The sequence below is a fragment of the Lepidochelys kempii genome, chromosome 6, assembly GCF_965140265.1.
Source record: "Lepidochelys kempii isolate rLepKem1 chromosome 6, rLepKem1.hap2, whole genome shotgun sequence".
Taxonomy (NCBI): Eukaryota; Metazoa; Chordata; order Testudines; family Cheloniidae; genus Lepidochelys; species Lepidochelys kempii.
The window spans coordinates 67,493,149-67,515,828 of record NC_133261.1 but is presented as its reverse complement, the minus strand read 5'-3'; the positions used below and the strand labels follow the sequence as shown (position 1 = coordinate 67,515,828).

The 22,680-nt window shown below is 42.1% G+C and overlaps 1 protein-coding gene across 8 annotated transcripts in view; it reads right to left on the bottom strand.

Annotated features, from left to right (window-relative positions):
* SIPA1L1 (signal induced proliferation associated 1 like 1) overlaps positions 1–22,253 on the bottom strand; it is a 381,605-nt gene extending 359,352 nt beyond the window's left edge. For 7 of the 8 annotated variants that reach the window (XM_073348513.1, XM_073348511.1, XM_073348520.1 and 4 more), the window contains exons 1-2: positions 22,166–22,253; positions 21,183–21,246 (exon numbers count right to left, since the gene is read on the bottom strand). The gene's annotated coding sequence lies outside the window, so the exon portion shown is untranslated. The other variant, XM_073348515.1, reaches the window with a different exon arrangement.
* Positions 22,254–22,680: the final 427 nt, after the last annotated feature.

Here is a 22,680-nt window from a genome sequence, read left to right as displayed (position 1 = left end):
TATACTGACCTAACTCCTCGTACTGACAGTGCCATGTCAATGGGAGGGCCTCTTCCGTCAACATAGCTACCACCTCTCAGAGGTGGATTACATACACTGATGGGAGAAGTTCTCCCATCAGCATAGATAGTGTCTTCACTAAGCGCTACTGCACTGCAGGGCGAGTGTAGACAAGCCCTTAGTCTTGTAACTTAGTGGTATCAGTCTGTGTTGCACTGCTGAAGGTTCATAGTTCAGACCCTGCTGTTGATTCATGTTGAGGGGGTTGTTACAATTGCAAATGGAATAACTTGTGTTTTACTTTTTTCTTCTGAAGAAAATCTAAGGCCGTGTCTACCCTGCCACTTTCAGCACTAAAACGTTTGTCGTTCAGGGGTGTGAAAAAACACCCCCGAGTGACAAAAATTTTAGCGCTGAAAAGTGCCAGTATAGAGAGCACTTTACCTCTGGGAGCTGCAATCCCGGTGATAAAGCTGCCACCACTCGTGGGAGAGCTCTCCCGCAGTGATAAAGCATTTCTACACTGCCCATGTCACAGTGCTGCTGTGCTGTAACGTGGGTAGTGCAGACATACCTTAAGTAATTACATGCTCAAATCAACGGTTTAAAAAAGCATTTAGGTCACAAAAACCAACACTTGAAAATTAATTGCATACACATCCATAAATGCGCTACCTTAATTCAGATACTGTTTTTTCCACAGGATGGACATAGAAGGTACTAAGGTTGTATGGGCAGCCATAAATCTGGCATTTCACTTTTGTATGCTATATATATATATATACACACACACACACACACACAGCAATGTAGTTGCTGTATAGTGGCCTTGCGCATTCGAAAGTTTTGCAGCTGCTGCTTGTCATTCTATAACGGCATAACGATGCGATCCCACCAGTTAGTGCTTGTTTTCTGGGCCCAGAAGTGGCGCTCAGCCATGTCAAGGAGATGTGAGACTGTTGCCAGCAATTGCGAATTACTCCACTCTGTCTTCCAGCAGGGCTGCTTGCGTGGCATCACATTGTTCTGTGCAGCAGCCCCTATATCGGCTGTGTAAATATTGTAGGATAAGGCGCAAGGTGTTTGTAATGCTCACAACAACAAGTGTACAGCTGAGTGGGGTCCATGCTATGGCATCGTATGGGTAACCCAGGCTTACGAAAAAAGGTATGAAAAAGGCTTGGTTTGTTAGCCTCCCATGATGCAGTTACCTTCCTTCCCTGAAATCAGTGGCAAACGCCATGTTCCCATAACCACCCGCACAACTGTTTTCATCCCATAAGGCATTGCAAGTCCACATCAAATTCCACTCGTCTACATGCACTGTGGGATAGCTACCCATAGTGTAGTGTTCTGTGCATCAGTGCAAGCCCTGCTAGTGAGGATGCACTCTGCCGTCACAATGATTATAGTGTGGACCCACAAGACTGAGTTGCTTAAATCGGAGGCTTGATGTAGACTTACATATAGTCGACTTTACTTTGTAGTGTAGACGTGGCCTTACCGTGTAAAGCCCTAATCATGCAAGGGCTTTGTTTGATTCTGATAACATAAGTAGTTCCATTGAACTAGTGGGACTACTCATGCTTAAAGCTTGGTATGTAAGTGTTTGCAGGATTGGGGCCTATGCACCTGATCCAATATTCACTGAAGTAGATGAAAAGACTCCCACTGACTTCAGGCTGTCAGCAGATCAGACAAAGCAGGGAGTGATAAGGGTGGTGGTTGACCAGTCATTATGTTAAGTTAAACAAGTTTTCTTTTGCTAGTAGGAGAGGTCATTTCTAATAGTTTTAAACACATGTATGTTCATACCAATGTTTTTTTTTTGTAATCAAACTGTTATAGTGGTTACACAAACAGTGCTTTTGTATCAGGTATACTACCTGCTTCCAGCACACTAAACTTTTTTTTTTGCATACCTCTTTCACCAACTATCCTCTCCTACCCTATTACTTGTTGACGTTTGTCTTTTGTGTGAATTATTGCCATGTAAATAGTGTTAGTATTGTCTACTTTAATATATCTTAACTAATTTAAGGTTGTGTATTTTCTTGAAGTGTTTGAGACATGGTCCTTGAAAAACTATACATTTATTATGGATGGAGCGGTCAGGGTCCATTAACTGAGCGGAGAGGCTAGCATTTGGAACCCAGATCCCTGAACAGTGTCAAAATTCTTCTTGTTACAAAACAATCTGGAAAGACTATCACAGGGATCCTTAGGTTCCCTTTGTGCTTTATGCTATGTCTTAGGGGTGATGGTTTAAATGGACATACTATCAATGTGATTGTGAAGCCTTGAATGAACACTTAAGTGATACAGGAAGTATCATTCAGTAGGTGATACTCTTTCCTCCACAACAATATGGGGCCAGTTTCCCAGCAAAGTATTAAGTGCCACTGTGCCGATGAAGGTGCTCTCTTTTTAAAGACACAAGAAATGGTGTCGTTACTATTCAGGGTCATTAAAAGTCCTTTAAAAAAAAGGCTAAATGTCAAGATTGGGGGTAATTATATTTTGCCTGCCAAAATTAATCCAGGCCTCTTAATTTCTCTCTCTTTTCAACTTGTCCTACACAGTTAACAGTGACTATATTTCACAACTGAGTTGGCTGCATTTCTGTTGAAGAGGATGTGTATCTCATGTATTAATTGTTTGTGTTAAATCTTGAATCCTGCAGGATAGAAGGTATTATTGAAGGCTATGTCTACACTACAGACTATGTCAGCAAACCTTATGTTGCTCAGAGTTGTGAATAAATCACCCCCCAAGCAACACAGTTACACTGACATAGGCCCTCATCTGCACAAAGCTATGCCGGTGGGAGAGCTTCTCCCACTGACATTGCTTCTGCTGTTCACAGAGCTCTCCTGCTGGCATAGAACAGAGGTGGGTAAACTACGGCCCGCGGGACCGTCCTGCCTGACCTCTGAACTCCTGGCCAGGGAGGCTAGCCCCTGTTCCCCATCCCCTGCAGCCTCAGCACGCTGCGCTGCCAGCGCTCTGGCCTGCTGCTCCTGCCAGGCAGCGCAGGCTGCGAGCTCCTGCTGCTCTGAGCAGCATGGTATGGGTGCGTGGAGCTTGGATAAGGGGCAGAGGGTTCCAGTGGGCAGTGAGGAGACAGGGAGCAGAGGGTGTTGGATATGCATGGAAATCCCGGGGGGGGGGGGGGGGAGGTTGTCAGGGGTGTGGATAGAAGTCGGGGCAGTCATGGGACAGGGGTGGTTGGATGGGGGTCGGGTCCCAGGGGCAGTTTGGGGCGGGAGTCCCAGGAGGGGGCGGTCAGGGGACAAGGAGCATTGGATGGGGGTCGGGTCCCAGAGGCAGTTTGGGGCGGGAGTCCCAGGAGGGGGCGGTCAGGGGACAAGGAGCATTGGATGAGTCGGGGATTCTGAGGGGGGGGGGCAGTCAGGAGGCAGGAAGTGGAAGGGGGCAGAGGCCAGGCTGTTTGGGGGAGGAACAGCCTTCCCTTCCTGGTCCTCCATACAGTTTCACAACACCAATGTGGCCCTCGAGCCAAAAAGTTTGCCCATCCTGGCATAGAGCGTCTTCACCAGATGCGCAGCAGCAGCAGAGCTGTGGCACTACAGTGCTGTATGCCTAGGCGTGCCCCCAGGCAGTGTTTCTCAACCTTCTTGTGACCGCCCCTCCAAAACTTTAAAAATTGCAACCCCCCACCTCATCTTCAATATCATTAAGTAAATTATGAAGAACACTCAGGGCCAGCATTAGGCGGTGTCAAGCAGGGAAACTGCCCAGGGCCTCACACCAGAGGAGGGCCCTGCAAAGCTAACTTACTTGTCCAAGCCCGGCTGCCTGGGAGACTGAAGCCAGAGCCGCACCACCCAGGGCACTGAAGCTGGTAATTTACCTTCACGGGGCCCCCTGTGATGTGGGGCCCCGGGCACTACCGTGCTTGCCACCTCCTAACACCAGCCCTGCACTTGCAACTCCTCTGAACCCGTCCCACGACCTACCCCAAGATTGAGAAACACTACCAAAGGCCCCCCGTTTCTGCAATTTGCAGCACCTGCACAGGGCTCCATTGTCTTCAACAGAGATCCGTGCATGTTCAGTAGTGTGCATATGTGTTTTGAATCCCAGGATAAAGGCCTATATTCCTTTTCACATTAACAGTCTATTTTACTTTCTGGTTCCCCTGTATAGCACAATGTTATGTTCACATTGGATCACAATGTTGCAAAAGAATGTTTAACTTAAAAAACTCACCACTACACACAAGGCACTTCATTAAAAATTTTTAAAAGTCATGAAAACTCTTCTATCCATATTCAATTTCTAAAAGCCTAAATTAACTGATGTCACTTTAAAACAGTGGTGCACAAACTTTTCCAGTCATCCCCCCCCTCCCCCCAACCAGTTTACCATTAATGAAATCTGTCCACATCCCTCCTCCATTACAGCAAAGCTAAGGCTTCCTCAGCAGCAGAGCTTGGGCTGAAGGCAGAGTTGAGGACTGAACTGGGGATGGGGGAGGAGCTGGGGCTAGAGGCAGAGTTGTTCTGGGGTCAAAGAGTCAGTGAGGGCAGAGCTGGTCTGTAGACAGAGTGGGAATAAGGACAGAGCTGGGCAGTGGGCGGAACGGGAGCTGGGGGCAGTTCTGGCCTGAAAACAGAGCTTGGGGCATGGCACTCCCTACCCACCCCCCATGGGGGCTGGCCCAGGTCGTGCTGCATGTTCCCCCACCCCTCAAATGTTCCTGATAAGCAACATTACAATAGACTCTTGATAGCTAGCGAACTGAAGCAGCAAGCTGGAGTTTTGTGAGAGAGTTCTCCAGGCAAAGGAGGAGCAACAACGTGCCCTTTGGGGTGCATTTGTTAGTTTGCTTGAAATGTGTCTGCTTGATGGAAGTTTATAATGTGGTCCATTGTGGGGAGGGAGTGTCCTGTTCAGCCTAGTGGCATGGTAGGCAAGATTGAGAGCTTCTTAACCAGGCTTTGATCCCTAATCCCTTTAGGATATGTTAACCAGAGCTACTCAGATAAAACAGGGGTTTAAAAAGCCATCTCCATAGCAACGAGAGGAGCTAGTGAACAGGAGCAGCAAACAGGAGTTTTGTGAGGAAGTTTAGAGGGGGAGTGGGAGTGCCAAATACACCTAATATTCCCTAAACTTAAGCCAACATACACTTCCCCAACCCAGCCCCCAGCCCTCCCCCCCCCACCAAAAGCTGCAGAAGTTAAAATAATGCAGGCAGAAGTCTAGCAGCAGAGGCTATCCATTTTATTGTGCTGAATACAGCATGTATGATTACCTGCCTTGTGGTAAGGTAGCATGTGTGTGCCTTTCGGGCAAGTAGTTCATACCCCGTCAGAGAGACAGGATGGGCACTTGAGACCAAAGTGGTTGAACTGGAGGAGCCAGGGGAGACAGAGAGGTATATACACAAGACTTTCCAGCACACAGTAAAATGGCTCCACCCCCACGATGACAGCCTCTGTGATATTCAGGAGAATGAATGTCTTGGGGAAGGAAAGCATCAAGCTGGAGCAGAGGGAAATGATCCTATATTGGTGATCCTCCTTCCAGATGTCGTCATGGTTTCTTCTCACACCGAGGCTCCCCATCCTGGGGAGGGGTCCCCAGTTATTAGGAAAGACAGGTGATAATAATTGGGGGATTTGATTATGAGAAATACAGGTAGTTGGTTTTGTGAGGACCAGAAGAACCACATCATGAATTGCCTACCGGCTATGAAAGTTGTGGACCTCAAGACATCTAGATAGATGTATTAACAAAGAAACAGCAGAAGTTGATAAAACACAGGTAGGAACTGAAGGGAAACAATCATATGAAACAGAGTCCGATTCAATTACATCACATGAAGGTAGACAATTAAATATTGACAAAAATTTTATAAGTGCTTGTATACAATGCAAGAAGTCTAAATACTAAGGTGGGTGAACTTGAGTTCCTGGTATTAAATGAGGATATTGATATAATAGGCATCACAGAAAGTGGGTGGAACTTTGATAATCAATGGGGATGTGGTAATACCAGGGTATAATAAAATATATAGGAATGACAGAGATGGCCAAACTGAGTGATCATAATGTAATTAAATTTAACATCCTTGTGGGGGGCGGGGCGGGGAACACCAATGAAACCCACTACAGTAGCACTGTAGTTAAAAGTAAAAAGTTACTGAGTGCTTCCGCTATATTCCCCTCTTGGGCCTAAACAGAGTAAAAGAGGTGGTTAGCGGCAAAAAGGCATACTTTAAAAATTCAAAGTCAAATCATACTGAGGAAAATAGAAAGGATCACAAACTCTGGCAAGTCAAGTGTAAAAGCACAATTATGCAGGCCAAAAAGAATTTAAAGAGCAACTAACAAAAGACAAAAAAATGACAAAAAAAAATTTGTTAAGTATATCAGAAGCAGGAAGCCTGCCAAACAATCGGTGTGGCCACTGGACGATTGAGGTTCTAAAGGAGCATTCAAGGAAAACAAGGCCATTGCGGAAGAGTTAAATGAATTCTTTGGATCAGTCTATACCACAGAGCATGTGAGGAAGATTCCCACATCTGAGCCATTCTTTTTAGGGGACATATCTGAGGAACTGTCCCAGATTGAAGTGCTGATAGAAGAGGCCTTGGAACCACCTGACTTCAATGAGTTCTGTATCAGATCTTAGGCAAGGGATCGGGGTGTACAGAACCACAAAAGCATACTTACTAACCTTCAAATTTCAGCCTATGCATCTCCACTCAGGGACAATGAAAAAAGTTCTTCTATATTAACATCAAAACACTTTAAGAAAGGAAGATTACTCATGCTGCAGTCTGAGGACAGATATATGCAAAACAAAAATATCTGTTTATAGGTGCTTCATTGAAGCAAAATCTCATAAAATACTTCTCAGTTGGTAGTATTCAGAAAAGGCTTCCATGGGAAATTAACACCCAATCTCTTTGTGAACTTCTCTAATACTCCAAATAAACTTTAGAGGAATGACATGTGCACATCTATGCAGACCTAAGACTTTAATAACGTTTGAGTTAAACCAACCCCCAAGTCACCATGCAGCATAGCAATTCATTTCCAGCAATACAGCCATCTCAGGATGTTTTATGAGAATGTGCTTCCAGCAATGTAGTAAGTTGTGCTAGTGGGACTTAAAACTAAAAACAATACTATCCAAGCATATACATACAGTAGGCTACCAACTAAAATGGGGAAAATGTTGAGTTACAACATGAGGCTCATTTATCATTTTTAACAAGGCTCAGCACAGGGTTTTAATAGACCACACATTTCAGTGCAGCCAGACAGTACTTTAAATCTAATTTAATACAACTTTTCTTGAACACCAAAAGGTGGTCAAAATGCAACTTGTAAAACAAAACTTCCCAGTTTTTATTGGATATTTATCCCAGTTATATCCTGATTTAGCTTAATTTTTTAAAACACATGTACTTCTGACAGCCTTTGGTTTGACAGTTTCTTATAAATGCACTTCAGGTTTACAGATTCCTCATGGTCCTATTTGTTGCATGCATCAGCTTGCTCTGTTCATTCTGCAGTTTTATATACTGTGTGTCTCACTTTATTATTACAGCTCAAGATGTATGACAATAGTTTACTATCAAACTAAGAATGAGAATCTTAGCAGGCAAAGAAAGCCCAAAGCAGTTTATTGAGTTACTTAATATAACATTTTGTAGCACCACCACATATTATGTTGGAACATTATTCTACTAATCTTAGTCACTAATCAGGCAAAAGAATGGAAGTCAGTAACTCTGAGTTCTATTCTTGGCTCTGCAGGTTACCTGTGCACCCTATAGGCAAGTCACACAACACTGGTATCTGAGTATGCTTATTTTTTGAAAGGGGAAAAATACTATTACCATACTTCACAAGGATGTTGTGATGATTAAATTCTGTAATGAGTGAGATGTGCTATAGTGATGAGTGTTATAGAAATGTAAACAAAAATAAATGCCATCTCAGAATGCACTCTCAGTAACACTCATAAGTGAACAAGATCAGGCTAAATCAGTACTGAACCAATACCCAAACATGAGGCCACAGGGCAACATGCTATTCTGTAGGAGATGCCACCTTCTGGATAAAATGTAGAAATAGGGTCCTGAGCACATGAAGTCAATGAAAATCTCTTGGCACTTGTCACAAAATACACAGATGTTAGCTTCAGGGTCTTGACTAAATTCCAATTTGGTAATTAGTTGGCTAGTCTCATTTCTCTTTATATTTTAAACCTACTAAAATATTCTTCTCTTATCTTAAACTGTTGTGCAAAACAACTGTTGTGTTTAATTCCAGAGATAGCTATTCACACCCACCCTTGTTTCTCTAATATCCTTGACCAACACAGCTACAACACTGCAAACAGATATTCAATCATCATTAATAAGCATGGATCAGACATATTTGTGAAGGGCTACACTATAGTACAGCTACGGACCTTTGCAGTCTACTTGATTTCTTTTCCAACGCAAAGAAACCTTTAAATACAAGTTAATAACTGAATTAGAAACAATGACAACTCATATCCTCAAGTTTTGCCCATACTATACATACACACCTTAATGACTTTTAGGACCAACAGATATACCAACCAAACAGCAGTGGCACTTCATGGTTAGCACAGATTTGGTTTCTGCCTTTGGAAAAAGATACACTCCACTGACACCAAGCTTTGCTGTCTTATGTTCTCGGTACCAAAGACACTTGATTAAGGCCAGGTCTATGCTACACAGTTAGGTCAATGTAAGGCAGCTTACATCAACCTAATTAGGTCAATATACACACTACCGCCTTCTCCTGCAAACGTAGGCTCCCTACTACATCGACAAAATAACTGCACCTCCATGAGAGGCATAGAATTTATGTTGGGGTAGTTAGGGCAACACAGCATCTTTGTAGACATTGCCTTACTTACATTGGCTGTTGGTTGCTCCAGCATGGAGCCATGAAATCGACGAAGCTGGACAACGGCTACCCCAGCTCCCCACTCCCAACCAGGCTGCAGCCCAGAGGCTCCCCACTTCCAGCTGGGAACGGAGAGCCAAGAGCCGGGGGTGGGGGGGCCCGGGCTCCCAACGGGGAGCCACACGGAACTAAGAGCCATGGCTCTCACCCACCACACTGCCCCTCTTCAGTCAGTGGAAGCACTCCTGGTGAGGACACGCACCACCAACAGAAGGAGGGTAATGTGGACCTAACATAGGGAGACTTAGGGCTGTAATGTAGACATGCCTGTAAGAGGCCAAAAGATTTTCCAAAATGTCAAGAGCTTTTTTCACCTACACTTCAGCACGAAGGTGACAGCAAAGAAGGTACCTGTTGCTATTCCTTATTTTTTTTAAATAGAAATATTTGCATTGAAAATCAAGCGATGCAAATATAATACACAGTAACTTATTAATTACACAAGTAAGGATATCAGTTTTCTGTAAAAAAAGCATGCATTCAAAAAGTATTTTTTACTTGGCAACAACTCTAAGCCCCTAAAATGGAAAGGATTTTTTACCTGATTTATCAGCTACAGTTGAACAGTGTAGATGCATAAACCAACCACAACTTAAACAGGGGTACTCTGCATCATATTGTGCATATAATTACTTGATTTTTTTAAAATGTTAGCTCTCAATGGTGCTTAATTACTTTAGCTGCAAGCATATGCATGTAACACCCACATACTGTAGCATAGCCAAGAACTTTTGTTGCCACCTGTAAAATGTTACTGAAATAGCACAGCACTGCATCAGAAACTCTACTCTTGCTCCATATAGAGAAGGTAAATGGAATATAGAAGGTCACACAAAAACAAATATACCTTCTTCATTATCCATTGTTATAACTATCTCTGGTACCTCAAGATGACTATCCAATTCCCAGATCTATTTAAAATAACTGTAAATGAGAAACCATTAAACAGCGTTAGAGTCCTTAAACCAGTATCTACACTAGCACTTTTTACAGAAATGAGCTGCACCAGTGGTGATAGCAACAGCTCTAGTATAAGGCAGCACATGTGTTTTAGCCATTGCATCATCTAAACATAATAGGAAAAGGCCTATGTGAAGCTGAGGGTGTAAAGGTTCTACTATATACCCAAGGCCTAGCAATCAGCTAGGGCTGGAGCTACCTTCAAGAATCTGAAGAGAAGCAACAGCTAAAACTCCAAACTGATTGTGTTCTTTGCAGCATTCACCTGGTTTCCCCCCCCCACCCCTCTGTTTCTTCTGGTCGGTTTTCCTCATCCCTTCTCTCACTCTCCAAGAGGGAACCATAGGGAAACCCGGGGGAAAGCATCTCTTTAGCCCCATCTCTTCTTCCTTTACACCTCACATAGTTTCAACAAGCATATTTACACAAATGACTCAAAAATCTCCTACTACTACCGGAATACATCAAAACCCACATTACCCTCCAGCAAGAGCCATATATCTGTTTCTCCACTCTCTTATGCTGGATGTTCTGCTGTCAACTTTAACTTAACGTGGCCAAAGCTAAATTCCTGATCTTTCTCCCAAAACTCTCTTCACTCTCCACTTTACCATTGTTAACACAATAATATTCCCAATCGCTCAGGCCTGTAACTTTGTGATCACATTGGACTCTTCCATTTCAGTTGCCCCACACATTCAGGCTGTGTCCGAATCTTACCTCTTCTTGTTCCAAAACATTTCTAACATCCTTCCTATCTTTTCTTTTTCTAGACCTTTAGTGCTCAAACTTTTACTGTCACACCCCCTACTTACCAGTAACAGAATCTGTCCATGCTATCCTACCCTCGAATTACTGCACAGTTGCCTCAACAGAGGAGATTGGGCTGAAGACAGAGCTGGGGGCTGAACTGGGAAAGGATAAGGAGTTGAGGTTAGAGGCAGAGCTGGACTGGGGACAGAGAGGGAATGAGGCAGAGCTGGGCTGGCGATGGAGCAGGGGGCAGCGTAAAGCTGTGGCTGGGACCAGAACTGGGCAGAGAGCGGAGTGTAGCTGTAGCCAGAGCAGGGGTGGGAGTGAGGTGGAGCGGAGCTGCAGCTGGGACCGGAACAGAGCTACAGCCCCATGGGGGCTAGCCTGGGCCCTGTTGCTCCCTCCCCAAACTTTCCTCTATATCCCCCTGGGGGGAGTATGGCCCACAGTTCAGAGACCACAGACAAAATTCTCATCGACTCCTGTTTTCATTACCACCTCCAGTTTCCTTAACACCCATATTTCCACTCTCCAATCGATTCAAAACACAGCTGCTAAACATAATTTCCTTGACTTCTCACTCTCTTCCTGGATACCCCTCTTTCACCACATCAACTGCAAGCTTCTTCTCCTCTTCAAAGCCCTCCACAACTGTTCTCCTCCCTAATTCTCTGCTTGTTTCTTAAAGCATCATGCATACCCCAATCTGCCCAAGATGCTGGTCTCATCTGATCATCTGTCAGCTTCCCACACAAACATCTCCTTTCACAGTGCCCCTTACGTCTTCTCCCTGAACTTGTTTGTAAGGCTACTGTCTTCTCCATCTTTAAATCTCCTAGCCTTCTGCTTTGACATCCAGGAGAAATCAACCATTAATAAAGGCTAGGCTAAAAAGTAATTGGGAATACTTGACACTTACAACATATACAAATTTGCAATTTTAAAAATCAAACACCCAAAATCTCTTCCCCTTCCTATCCTGCACAGGGTTATTTGTCTTCTTTGGTTGTACACTTATTGATGATAGGACTGTATGTGATCAGTCTTGCTTGTGCACTACAGAAATTTAAATATTATAAATAATAAAAGTCAACTAAGAAGACCAAAATCTAACTTCCATATTGTTTTTTTTTCCGATTTTGCACAGATGATGGTCTGAAGTAAGTATTTGTTTTTCCAGTTTTCAGAGAACTGTATACCATATCAGCTGCTGAGCAAGCTGAAGAGCATGTCCACAATGTATGCTCTCTTGTCCTTGACAGGAATAAACCTGTTGGCAGTTTGAGATAAATATCTCCCTGTAAGTAATGAGATGCTGAAATTAAACACATTAAAAGGAATAAAATGGTAGTTGTCCAACTACAGAAAATTGCAAAATGTCCTTTCAGCTGCTTCTAGTGTGAAAGCATTCACTTGTAAATACTGGGGTTTGACCAAACTGGCAGTAAACATATAATGGCTTTTTTGACTAGTTGTATTTTACCAAAGCAGTGCTCTAAACTAGGATGAATTGAATCTTGTCATATAAGAGTTACCTAATCATTGCTATTCACTTGTTTTAATAGTCATTCTAAGTTATCACTCAGTTTAAAAATCTTGACTGCATCAACATTTATGTGAATGACAATAAAATGGATATTATGGATTTAATCAAACAGATAATTCCTTTAGCGTTTGGGGGGGAAGAAAGGTTGGTCTCTCTTTTTATTTAGCCTAGTATACTGATGGCCCTTTAAAATTCTCTTTTCACATCTGAAAGTAAACACTTGTACCACAGTGCTCATATTAAAGGATGTCATAACAATGTTATTAAACGACAAACAAATCTAAGTAGGTTTAAAGATTAAGGGTTTGACTACAGGAGTGGGTTATTCTGCAATAAATTAACATGTGAATTTAAAGCAGAATAGCAATTCTACAATATCTTCCTGTGTGGACACACTGGCTATGGCTACACTAGAGAGCTCTCCCATCGACTTAATTAATCGACTTAATCGACTTAATTAATCAGAGAAGTTCTCCCGCCAAGACAGCACTGTCCACACCGGCGTTTAGGTCCCTGTAACTTATGTCTCTCAGGGAGGTGGCTTATTCACACCCTGAGCAGCATAAGTTATATCGACATAAGTGGTAGTATAAACATACCCTCTTTTTCAGGAATCAGAGTGCCATTTTCCAGGTTAGCTTAATCTGCTTCCAAACTGAATTAAACTAAACCGGAAAAAGGCACTCTTAATCCTGAATAAGTGCATCCACATGGGGAATTATTCCCCAACAACTATTGCAGTCAATTTCCCCATGTAGACAAGCCTTTAATAAAGCCAAAAAAATAAATGTCTTTTCATCTTAGGAAAAAAACATACAATTCCATTTTCCTTTAATACATATTTCATAATTTCCTCTAATTAACAGAGGCGTTGGTGTGTTAACAAAGATCACTTCTACTCTTTCTGCATCATACTGCAGTAAAGATATAATGCTGACTTTTTGACATCACAGTAACTTCCATGGAAACAAAGGTATGTGAAATACAAGCTGATGACTTCACTGCAGGGGAGTCAGCAGAAAGCCTAGTGGGACAGTTAGGAAGACAGCCTTCATTCAAACATGATCTTTTTCAATAACTGGAGAGGGAAAATGCAAAAACAAGAACTGGGCAAGTAAGTTGCTTTTTATATAAATATTTGTTTTCTTTCTCTGCCTTCACAAGTTTGCTTTATCTTGAAAATTGTTCTCCAGATTTCATTCTTTGCTCAGGCGGCTGACAACCACGAACAGTAATGTAACGGTCTATTTCAGAGGTTCTTAAACTTCATTGTACCATAACCCCCTTCTGACAACAAAAATTACTACTCGACCCTGAGAGGGTGGACCAAAGCCTGAGCCTGCCCGAACCCCGCCACTCCGGGTGGGGGGGCCAAAGCCTGAGCCCCACTGCGCTGGGCAGGGAGGCAGGGGGAAAGCAGTCAAAACACAAGGGCTTCAGCCCCAGGCAGGGGACCTGTAACCTGAGCCCTGCTGCCCAGGGCTTTGAAGCCCTCTGGCTCAGGACTTCGGCTTCAGACGCAGCCCCGGGTGCCAGCAAGTCTAATGTCAACCCTGGCGACTCCATTAAAATGGGGTTAGGACCCCAAAGTTTGAGAACTGCTGGTCTACCCTTTTTTTTTTTTTTTTAAAGTCACCAAAATATGTACAATAAAAGGTTTAGCCAACTTGAGAATTGAAACTACAACAATATTGCCAATGTAATGTAGTATGTAAAAGATACACTAATTTATGAACTCAAGATGTTTAGGGGTTTTTTGCTTTGTTTTTTAAGGGATGAGAATATTAAACATATAAAACTTGTAGAATTATTCAGTCCTTCAGCATAGCCTAGAAGTTTAAAATCTAATTTAGTCTTTCAAAATTATACATTTAATACTAGAAGCCTGGATTGTATTCAGCAGAAACCTGGCAGGCCCACTAACATTTACTCTGCAGAGTGCAGTATCCACTTACATGAGACATGCACAAATATCTCCTTTGCCACCATCCAATTAAACAGTTCCAGGCAAATGTAAGTTAATTAAAAGGACTAAGGAGAAGGGGAAATATAGACTCCAAATAGCATTGCTCCTTAACTGAGTAGTTCATTCTTACAGTCTAAAGAATTCAGACTGCCAATTCAGTAAAGAAGTGTTGTCCGGAACAATAACTAAAAGATATACTTACCGGTGATTAAATTAAAATAATAGTTTACCTGTGAAGTGACAATCTTAGTTATTATATGAATTTGTAAAAAATAAATATCTATTTGCACTGAGACAATACCTCTCAAAAAAGTCTCAAAAAACTCTTTACCGGTTTGAATTTACTTTTCCACATTCTCAGGGGCATATAAATTATTATTTGTTGTCCACTAATTTCTAATCTACCTTTTTCTACTGGTACACTAGGTCTCACATTTGTAATGCAACAGCAAGTGAAGTTTGCTTTATTCTGCAAGCACCAGTTCTTCAGAAGGTTGAATAGTGCAATAAAGTGAACTCTCAAAGACAGACATTAAAAAGATAATGTTTTATTATTGGCCTCTTACAGAAAAATGTGTAGTTCCTAGGTGTCAGTGGATGAAAGAAAAGAAATCAGGTTTTCTGCCACAGAGGTCTGCAACCTCACAGCCAAAATTAAAGCATGTGCAGAGTCATCGGTGACACTGCTGATATCCCAAGCAAAAAAAACCCACACAAAATGGACTAAATATGAAAAAACTACAAAGCATTTTAGCTGAGCCACAAAAAGTTTTCTACCAAGATGCTTTGGATTTTTTAAAAGACAGCTAAGAAATTCCTACAACTACCACTTCATAATTTAGTGCTTATTTTTTCCATCATTTATCTGAACCAGACAGATTGGAAAAAGTTGGAAGTTGAAAAACAAATTCTCTTTGAAATACTTGCTACAAAAGGTGTAAGATTTGCACTGCATACTTCAGGTGACTATGTGAAATACAAAGAGAGAGATTATTTTACATTAAGCATGGAAGTAACAACTGCAATTTGTTATTTTAAGACTTTAGAAACAAAACAGGTCAAATTCAACAACAATAAATATATTTTAATTTCAAAAACACAAAAACTTAAACGTTTTTCAGTATTATGTCAAAATTAGGTAGTTACTGGACAGAAGAGCGACATGTATTTTTTGTCAAGCAACATGTCACCTCTTGCAACCATTAGCTGTACTTGGCTAAGCAAAAAAATAGGCAACAGACGTGAAGCAAGATATTTGCTTACTTTCCTGGCTGAAGGAAAGATACTATTAAAACTGACACTGTGATACCAACAGGCAGCAACTATGTTTCAGTGTAAAAGAACTCTTCATAAACAGATTCGAAGGACAACTTTTCCTTTTAGATGCCCTCAATTTCTACTATAGTTAGTACTTCATACCAAGACAAAAGAAACCAATAAGAAGAATAAACTGGTTTAAAAGCAAATATGTTGTGTGACAGTAATATTTACATCAGTTATCAATATTTAAAAGCCAACAGATGGAACTTTCCCCATGACCTATTTGATTTTAAAATTTTACATCTTCAAACCACTCAAATAGTCCTTAACATCTGTGAGGTAAATGTTATCCCAATTTTACAGATGGGAAAACTAAAACAGAGAGAATAATTCTGTGCCCAAAGCCACTGAAGGAGTCTCTCTCAGAGCTGGGATTACAACTTGGAATTCCTGTCTCACAGTCCTATGCACTAACCAGACGGTCACCCCCATCTCCCAATAACACTTAGCACATGATTTTTTGAAAGTACACACACACACACACACACACACACAACGTATCTCAACACAAAAATAATCCAGATAATTTATACACAAACAAGTTGTCTTACAGAATCTTGTATTTTCCAGGACTATGATATATCTGACAGTAATGAACAGCCACATAAAACTCTATGGTTGATACTTATCATTCTAGCATCTGAACCAGGCATTTAAGTTTCCAAAGTAATATGAATAGAAGCAGAGAGGATGAATTTTGATCTAACAAACAAATCTACAGGGGTTTTTCCATATGTTATATATATATTCAGATCTCTTTGAAATAACACTAAAAAGGATCCTCCATTAGTGATTATGAAACTCACCAGTTGCAGATTTTTTTAATTAATTAATTTGCTCTATTCAAACGAAGTTCTCTTTAAGGAACATTCCCACAAAGAAAAAAATCTTCAGAACAACTAAGCTAATGTTACACTAAGCACAACAGGCTCATGGTAGATCCCAATCCAGAGTCTGAAAATCCCACTTACCTACTTGTATTAGTAAACAGGAAGATGAATAAAAAGGGCCAAACTCATTAACTTCTGTAGAATTTAAGCTTCCATGTTAAAAAGAAAAAAAAAAAAAAAAGAGTATCTAGCCCTTATGTTAATGTAGATACCCTTCCAAATGTAAGCCAATACAGGATTCTCTTTCTGAGCCCAAAGACAAAGGACTCCAGTGTCTCTGCAACTACTCATAGGTCTCCCAACTCAGTGGTTCTCAACCAGGGGTCCGGGACCACCTAGGGGGCCGCAAGCAGGTTTCAGGGGGGCGGCCAAGCAGAGCCAGCATTAGACTCACTGAGGCCCAGGGTAGAAAGCCGAAGTCCCAGTACCCGGAACTGAAGCCGAAGTCTGAGCAATGTAGCTTGGGAAGAGCCCTGTAGCATAGAGTCCCAGGCAATTGCCCTGCTTGCTACCCCTTAATGCCAGCCCTGGCTTTTATATGCAGAAAACCAATTATTGTGGCACAGGTGGGCCACAGAGTTTTTATAGCATCTTGAAAAAGCACCTCGGAAAGAAAAAGGTTGAGAACCGCTGTCCCAACTGACACCAAAGTGACTGCTATCTAGGACCCATGGGTAGAACAAATGACTATGAATCATATTAGTTTTACAAAGCAACTGCTTAGAAAAAGCTAGAACCAGTTTGAGGCACTAAAATATTGCTACTCAAACTCACTGTCCCATCGCCATTTTTGGCTGCACCCTCAAGGTATAATATTTAGGCATCCATCTAGCATGTGTAAGGTAAAGTGTACAAGCTCTGTCCCAAACAGTTTGGGGTTTTTATTTTAATTAAAAACAAGAACCACCACAGCTTTTCATATCCCATAAGATATCACTTTAAACAAATTCAGCTTAAATGTCCATCATTAGAAATTTAAAATGAATTCACTGATATATTATGATTAACATACTTAAAATTTCCCATTTAGAGAGATCTATTTGAAGTCAAGCCACTGAGTCATATCTCCCTGGAAACGTGGAACAATCTAACATGGTATTTTTTCCTGCTAACAAAAAGGATATTTAACATATGATTAGTTTTAAATGCAGAATGCCGCATTGCTAAAGGAACAACAGATTGGGGTTTGTACCCCCTTTAACAAAGAATCTTCACACAAAGTCTCTTAAAACCTGGATTCGGAGTAACCGGTGGTTACAGCGGTGTTAGTCTGTATTCGCAAAAAGAAAAGGAGTACTTGTGGCACCTTAGAGACTAACCAATTTATTTGAGCATGAGCTTTCGTGAGTTACAGCTCACTTCATCGGAGCTGTAGCTCATGAAAGCTCATGCTCAAATAAATTGGTTAGTCTCTAAGGTGCCACAAGTACTCCTTTTCTTAAAACCTGGAAAAGAATATGGGCACTTTTCTGGATGGCAAGTAACTTGAAATCAATGGAGGTCCACTTTCATACTAGGTACTATATAGCAATAACAAACAATCTTTCTTCAGGAAGAGGAATTCCAGAACAGTAAAGCCTTCATCCTGCCTTCTGATAGACAGTGCACAGCACTGGAAAAAGTTCAGCTACTGTACATGTGAACAAGAGAAGAATAACCTGAACACTGATTTCAAAGTAAATAAAGCAAGGACAAAGATATTATGGAATCATCATATAAATGTTTAAAAAGTTAATCATGTTAACATGTAGACAGTAGTTGCTGAGAAAAAATGCAAAAATTTTAAAAGTCTGGGAGATGCTGCAACAGCCAAAGAAACACCGAAATAAAATAGTGTTTCCAACAAACCAACATGCAGGTTCAATCAGAATAATTTTTAAAGCACTGGAAATATCAACATTAGACAGCCAAACAATCTGAGAGATCAAAACTTTGATGAGGGCAATGGTGCAACTGTTTCCACACCACAGTGGGATACCCTGGATTTCCAATCAGTAGTGCAAAGAACTGAATAGTTAGCAGCAAACCCCTTATTGAAGGGATTAAACTATTGATATGGAGAGAGCTGTGCTTTTGTCTTCTATACAATCAATACACTATAGTACAGTACAGAAAGCTGAATACAAAAGAGCGAAATGGGCCTCAACTCTTTCACACAGTAGAGTAACTTGTTTGTTTTCTCAGTGGCTTGTCCTTTTTTCACCTGGCTTTCCTCTGTTTGCAAGAATCCTGAACCAAATACTCTTGCTAAGCAGAACAAAAACAGAATTAAATAGCTGTTTTAGTAAGATAAAATATATGTTCAGTAATAGTAGAGTCTACAGTTTTGCAACTAAAAGTGTGTCAGATATATAGTTGAAAAATATTAATATGATTGAGGAGAGAAGTTACATTAGAATGCAAACAAAGTTCTTGAGATACCGCAGACGAGAGACTGCATAGGCAAGGAAAAACCTCTCAGTCATTTTGAAGACATGGGGAATGGAGGTAAGATTTTTGGACACATTATCAAAATAGACTTTAAAAAATAGCTACAAAAATGTAGAAAGTAATAAAGAGATTTGCTAGACCAAAAGAGATAAACAGAAAAAAAGCCGAAAAAAGAAAATCAAAAAGAAGTGATCATACATGTTAAGACAGAAATAGTAAAGACCAATGAAGAATACAGCAGTGCACAAATCCCAATTAAAATTTCATTTCCCTGTTAGACTTCTTTATTCTGATGCTGACATCTACACCTGCTAGTAGTCACAAACTCCCACCTTTGTGCAGATTCCTACATTCAAGTCACAGCCAGTGACCCCATTTTGCTTGTTACCTTGCAATATAAAAGATTCACTTAACCGTAACTAGAAAAGGAGTACTTGTGGCACCTTAGAGACTAACCAATTTATTTGAGCATAAGCTTTCGTGAGCCGTAACTGTTAACCACGTATTTCCATCTGAACTAGTAATACTAACAACTAAACAGAAATTAACAGCAGTAGCACCTACTCAATGCATTGCTGAGCAACGTACTAAGTACATTTTCCTTAATCAACTGACCATGTGTAAGCCAGTTACACAGGCAACTTAAATTTTTCTGTTCCTAATTATCTATTGTTATGGAGATTGAATTCATTATTCAAATAATGTCTATCATGTAATTCAGACACTTCTACTTCCTGAACTCTATGAAAGCTCCCATTAAAAAAAAAAAACCACTAATTAAAAAAGGAAATGCAATGTGCTTTTTTGTATTACCAGCAAAAAATCTCAAATTCCCACATTGTGTTTCTGACTTAATGACTGGTATGAGATCTGATGGCCTAAGGCATGAAAGCCTTGACAGTGAAATACAACGTTTAAACCATTTCTCTGACACTTCTAACGCAAACTTTTGCTTCATTATTTCCACTTTTCTGATCCTCCCAAAAGGAGGGGGGGAAGGAGCTAGTTTGGCTTGATTGCACCTTCTAAATAGAAAATAATGACCAAACTTTCCATCAAACAAGACGACAATCATATGCTATTCGATCAACACTTATGCTGACTACAAGCAATTTTCTCCTTAGAAAATTGCTTTATGATTTAACCTTAAGAAAGTTAACACTTCACTCCCACGTAGCAGTCACAATGGTCAAGGGTCTGAGTCAGAGTTTCATCATGAAAGGATTGCTTTCTAGAGGAAACACCAATCTAAGTTCACCCAGATAGAGCTGGAATCTAATGAAATCTGACACCTTCACCTCCCGCCCCCTAAAAGCAAATTTACATTGTATTATCAGCTAAGGACACAGCTCACAGATACACTTAGGCCTGCATGCGTTAAGGGATTAATTAAAAACAGCATTACTAAAATATTCAGTGTAGATACCATTTTAAAGAAATCTTGTGAGCAGTACTACTCACAGAAATGCACACACACATTTTAGAAAAAAATGTCTTCTCCATGTAAAAAGTCACACACACACAGTAGTCAAGGTTACACAAGGAGATTTTCCTTTAAGTTGAGCAATTCCTCTTTTTGTACTGCTGCTTTATCAGAAATGAATAGATGCATTCCTCATTAAATGAACATGATCAACCTTATAATTGGTCAGTGTATGTGTATATTTTATTCATGAAAAGATACACAGTGAGAAATTCAATGTCACTAGTTTTGAAAATATAAAATGGAAAAGGGTGAAGAATGAGGTTGAAGTCTGCCCCCTCCTCTTTTGTCTCTTTACCTGGTTTTCCTCAAACACAAACACAACAACTACCTTATTCCATGAGATCCAGTTTAAGGCATCCCCTGTATTTCACTTCTCCAGACTTCAAGGAAAGAAATTAACCACCTCCAAACATTTCATTCCTCCACTCCCTTACCAAGGATATAAACATTTAGATTATCGGCACTGCCTTCAAATGAGCTAATCATCATTATTGTGGTGTCAAAACAGACTCAAAACAACTACAAAGCAAAAGCTGGCTTTTAACAAAATGAATAAAAAGTAAAGCTACTTGTATACTTATAGCACCAAATAAATAACTCACTTCTTATAGTGGAAACAGCCTAAAAATCAGATTATATCCCACCCCAGTGATTGCTCTCTGATTTCAGTAAGACACCTGAAGAGAAATGTAAAATTTAAGAAATTTTTTTTGTTTGTATTTAATGTTTTACTGCTTTCCTTAAATAGTACATGCAGTACTATAAGTAATGGGTATATTGCCTAAATCATCATTTCCTATTGTCATTTCAGAGCAACCTGAGCCTTGGCTCACTTAGAAGAGCTTACCCCCTTTTCCTTTCTTCCCCTCCTTGGGACCGTTTAGAGCCGTTCCCATTCGACGTTCCCCTTCCTAAAGAGAAAACACACATATACACAAAAGCAGTCACTACTGCACCTCCTCCTTCCACCACCACCTCCCTCAGTTTTGTTCATAGAGGAAAAATACCATGGGGGGGGGGAATAAGTCCATGCCACTTTTTGCTGAAAAAGGAGGTATCCAAGAAGCAGCAGAAGAAGGTGGGGGTAGAAAAGCCAAGTTAATATTGCTGCTTCTCCTTCTCTTGTTTAAGTTGGGGGCAGGGTGACTGAGTGTGAGGAATCCTCATGTCCAACCCCCTCTTTTTCCTCCTCCGCCTGTCTCATCGGAAATCGGCTCCAGTCAGAGCCCCAGGACTTTTTCCCTGATCGTCTTGGGGCTGTTAAAGCCGGGGAGGGGGGCAGAGAAAGAGCGATCCTCTCCTCGCATAGAATCAATACATCAGCGCTCCACGACCTGCCCCACAAAAATCTGGGGGGAGAGCAAAAGACAGCGAGATGGGGTACAAGGATATGCTCTTCGCGGGGTCAGTGCCACGCAAGGCTCGAGGACTCCCCACGTACACATGGCAGTTTTGGGGGCCAGGGTCTAACTGACCCAGGGATGGGGGAAGGAGATAAAGAGATTAAATTAAGAGGCTTGGAGGGGTCTCTCCCCAGGAGTGGCCAGTTCTCTCCAGGACCCTCCCCACCACCAAACTCTGGAGGCTGCGGAGGAGGCGGCTTTGGCTAGGGAAGCGGGCCGGCCGGTCTGGTCTGTCTGCTCACGATCAGCTCCATTCACTCTCCCCCAGGCTCGGGCTGGTGGGTCGGGAAGGGGAACAGGGTGCCTCTCTCCAGCTCAGGACGAGCTCCACGCAGGCCCCCCGCCAAGGCTAGGGGCTGAGGGACGAGGAGCGGGTCCTGCCCCCGCAGGCTCCATGCTACCTGCCCAGCTCCCGCTCTGAACTCACCCAACAAAGTTGCTGCGACTGCTGCAGGAGCCTCCGCGCTGCGCTCCCTCCCCAGCTCCCGGGATGAGCTCACCCCGGCGCCTGCTCCGCCTGCTGCCAGAGGCGCTCTCGCGAGAGGAGGAAGGGGGGCGGGGAGCAGCCTTCCTGCAGTTGCTATAACAACGGCCAAGCGGTGGGCCTAGTGGGGAGGTTGTAGCCTGCGCAGGGGGCGTCTCTGTAGCTCCGGGGCTCGCCCGACCGTCACTGGAGCACGCGGGGACCCTTTGCCCCCCTCTTCGGCGCGAAGAGTCCGCGCAGCAGGCGCCTGAGGTGGGACGAGGCCGCACCGCGACCCCAGCCGTCGGGTCCCGGGCTCCAGCCAGCCGAGTTGGCCACGGAGAGGCCTTGAGAGTCCGGAGTTCGGGGAGGAGCGGACAGGTGGCAGGGCAGGAGAGTTACACCAGGTAGTCAACAGCAATGTGCGTTAGGGACACGCACAGGGCCCTTCGGTGGCTGGCGCGGGTTTTCACCGCCGC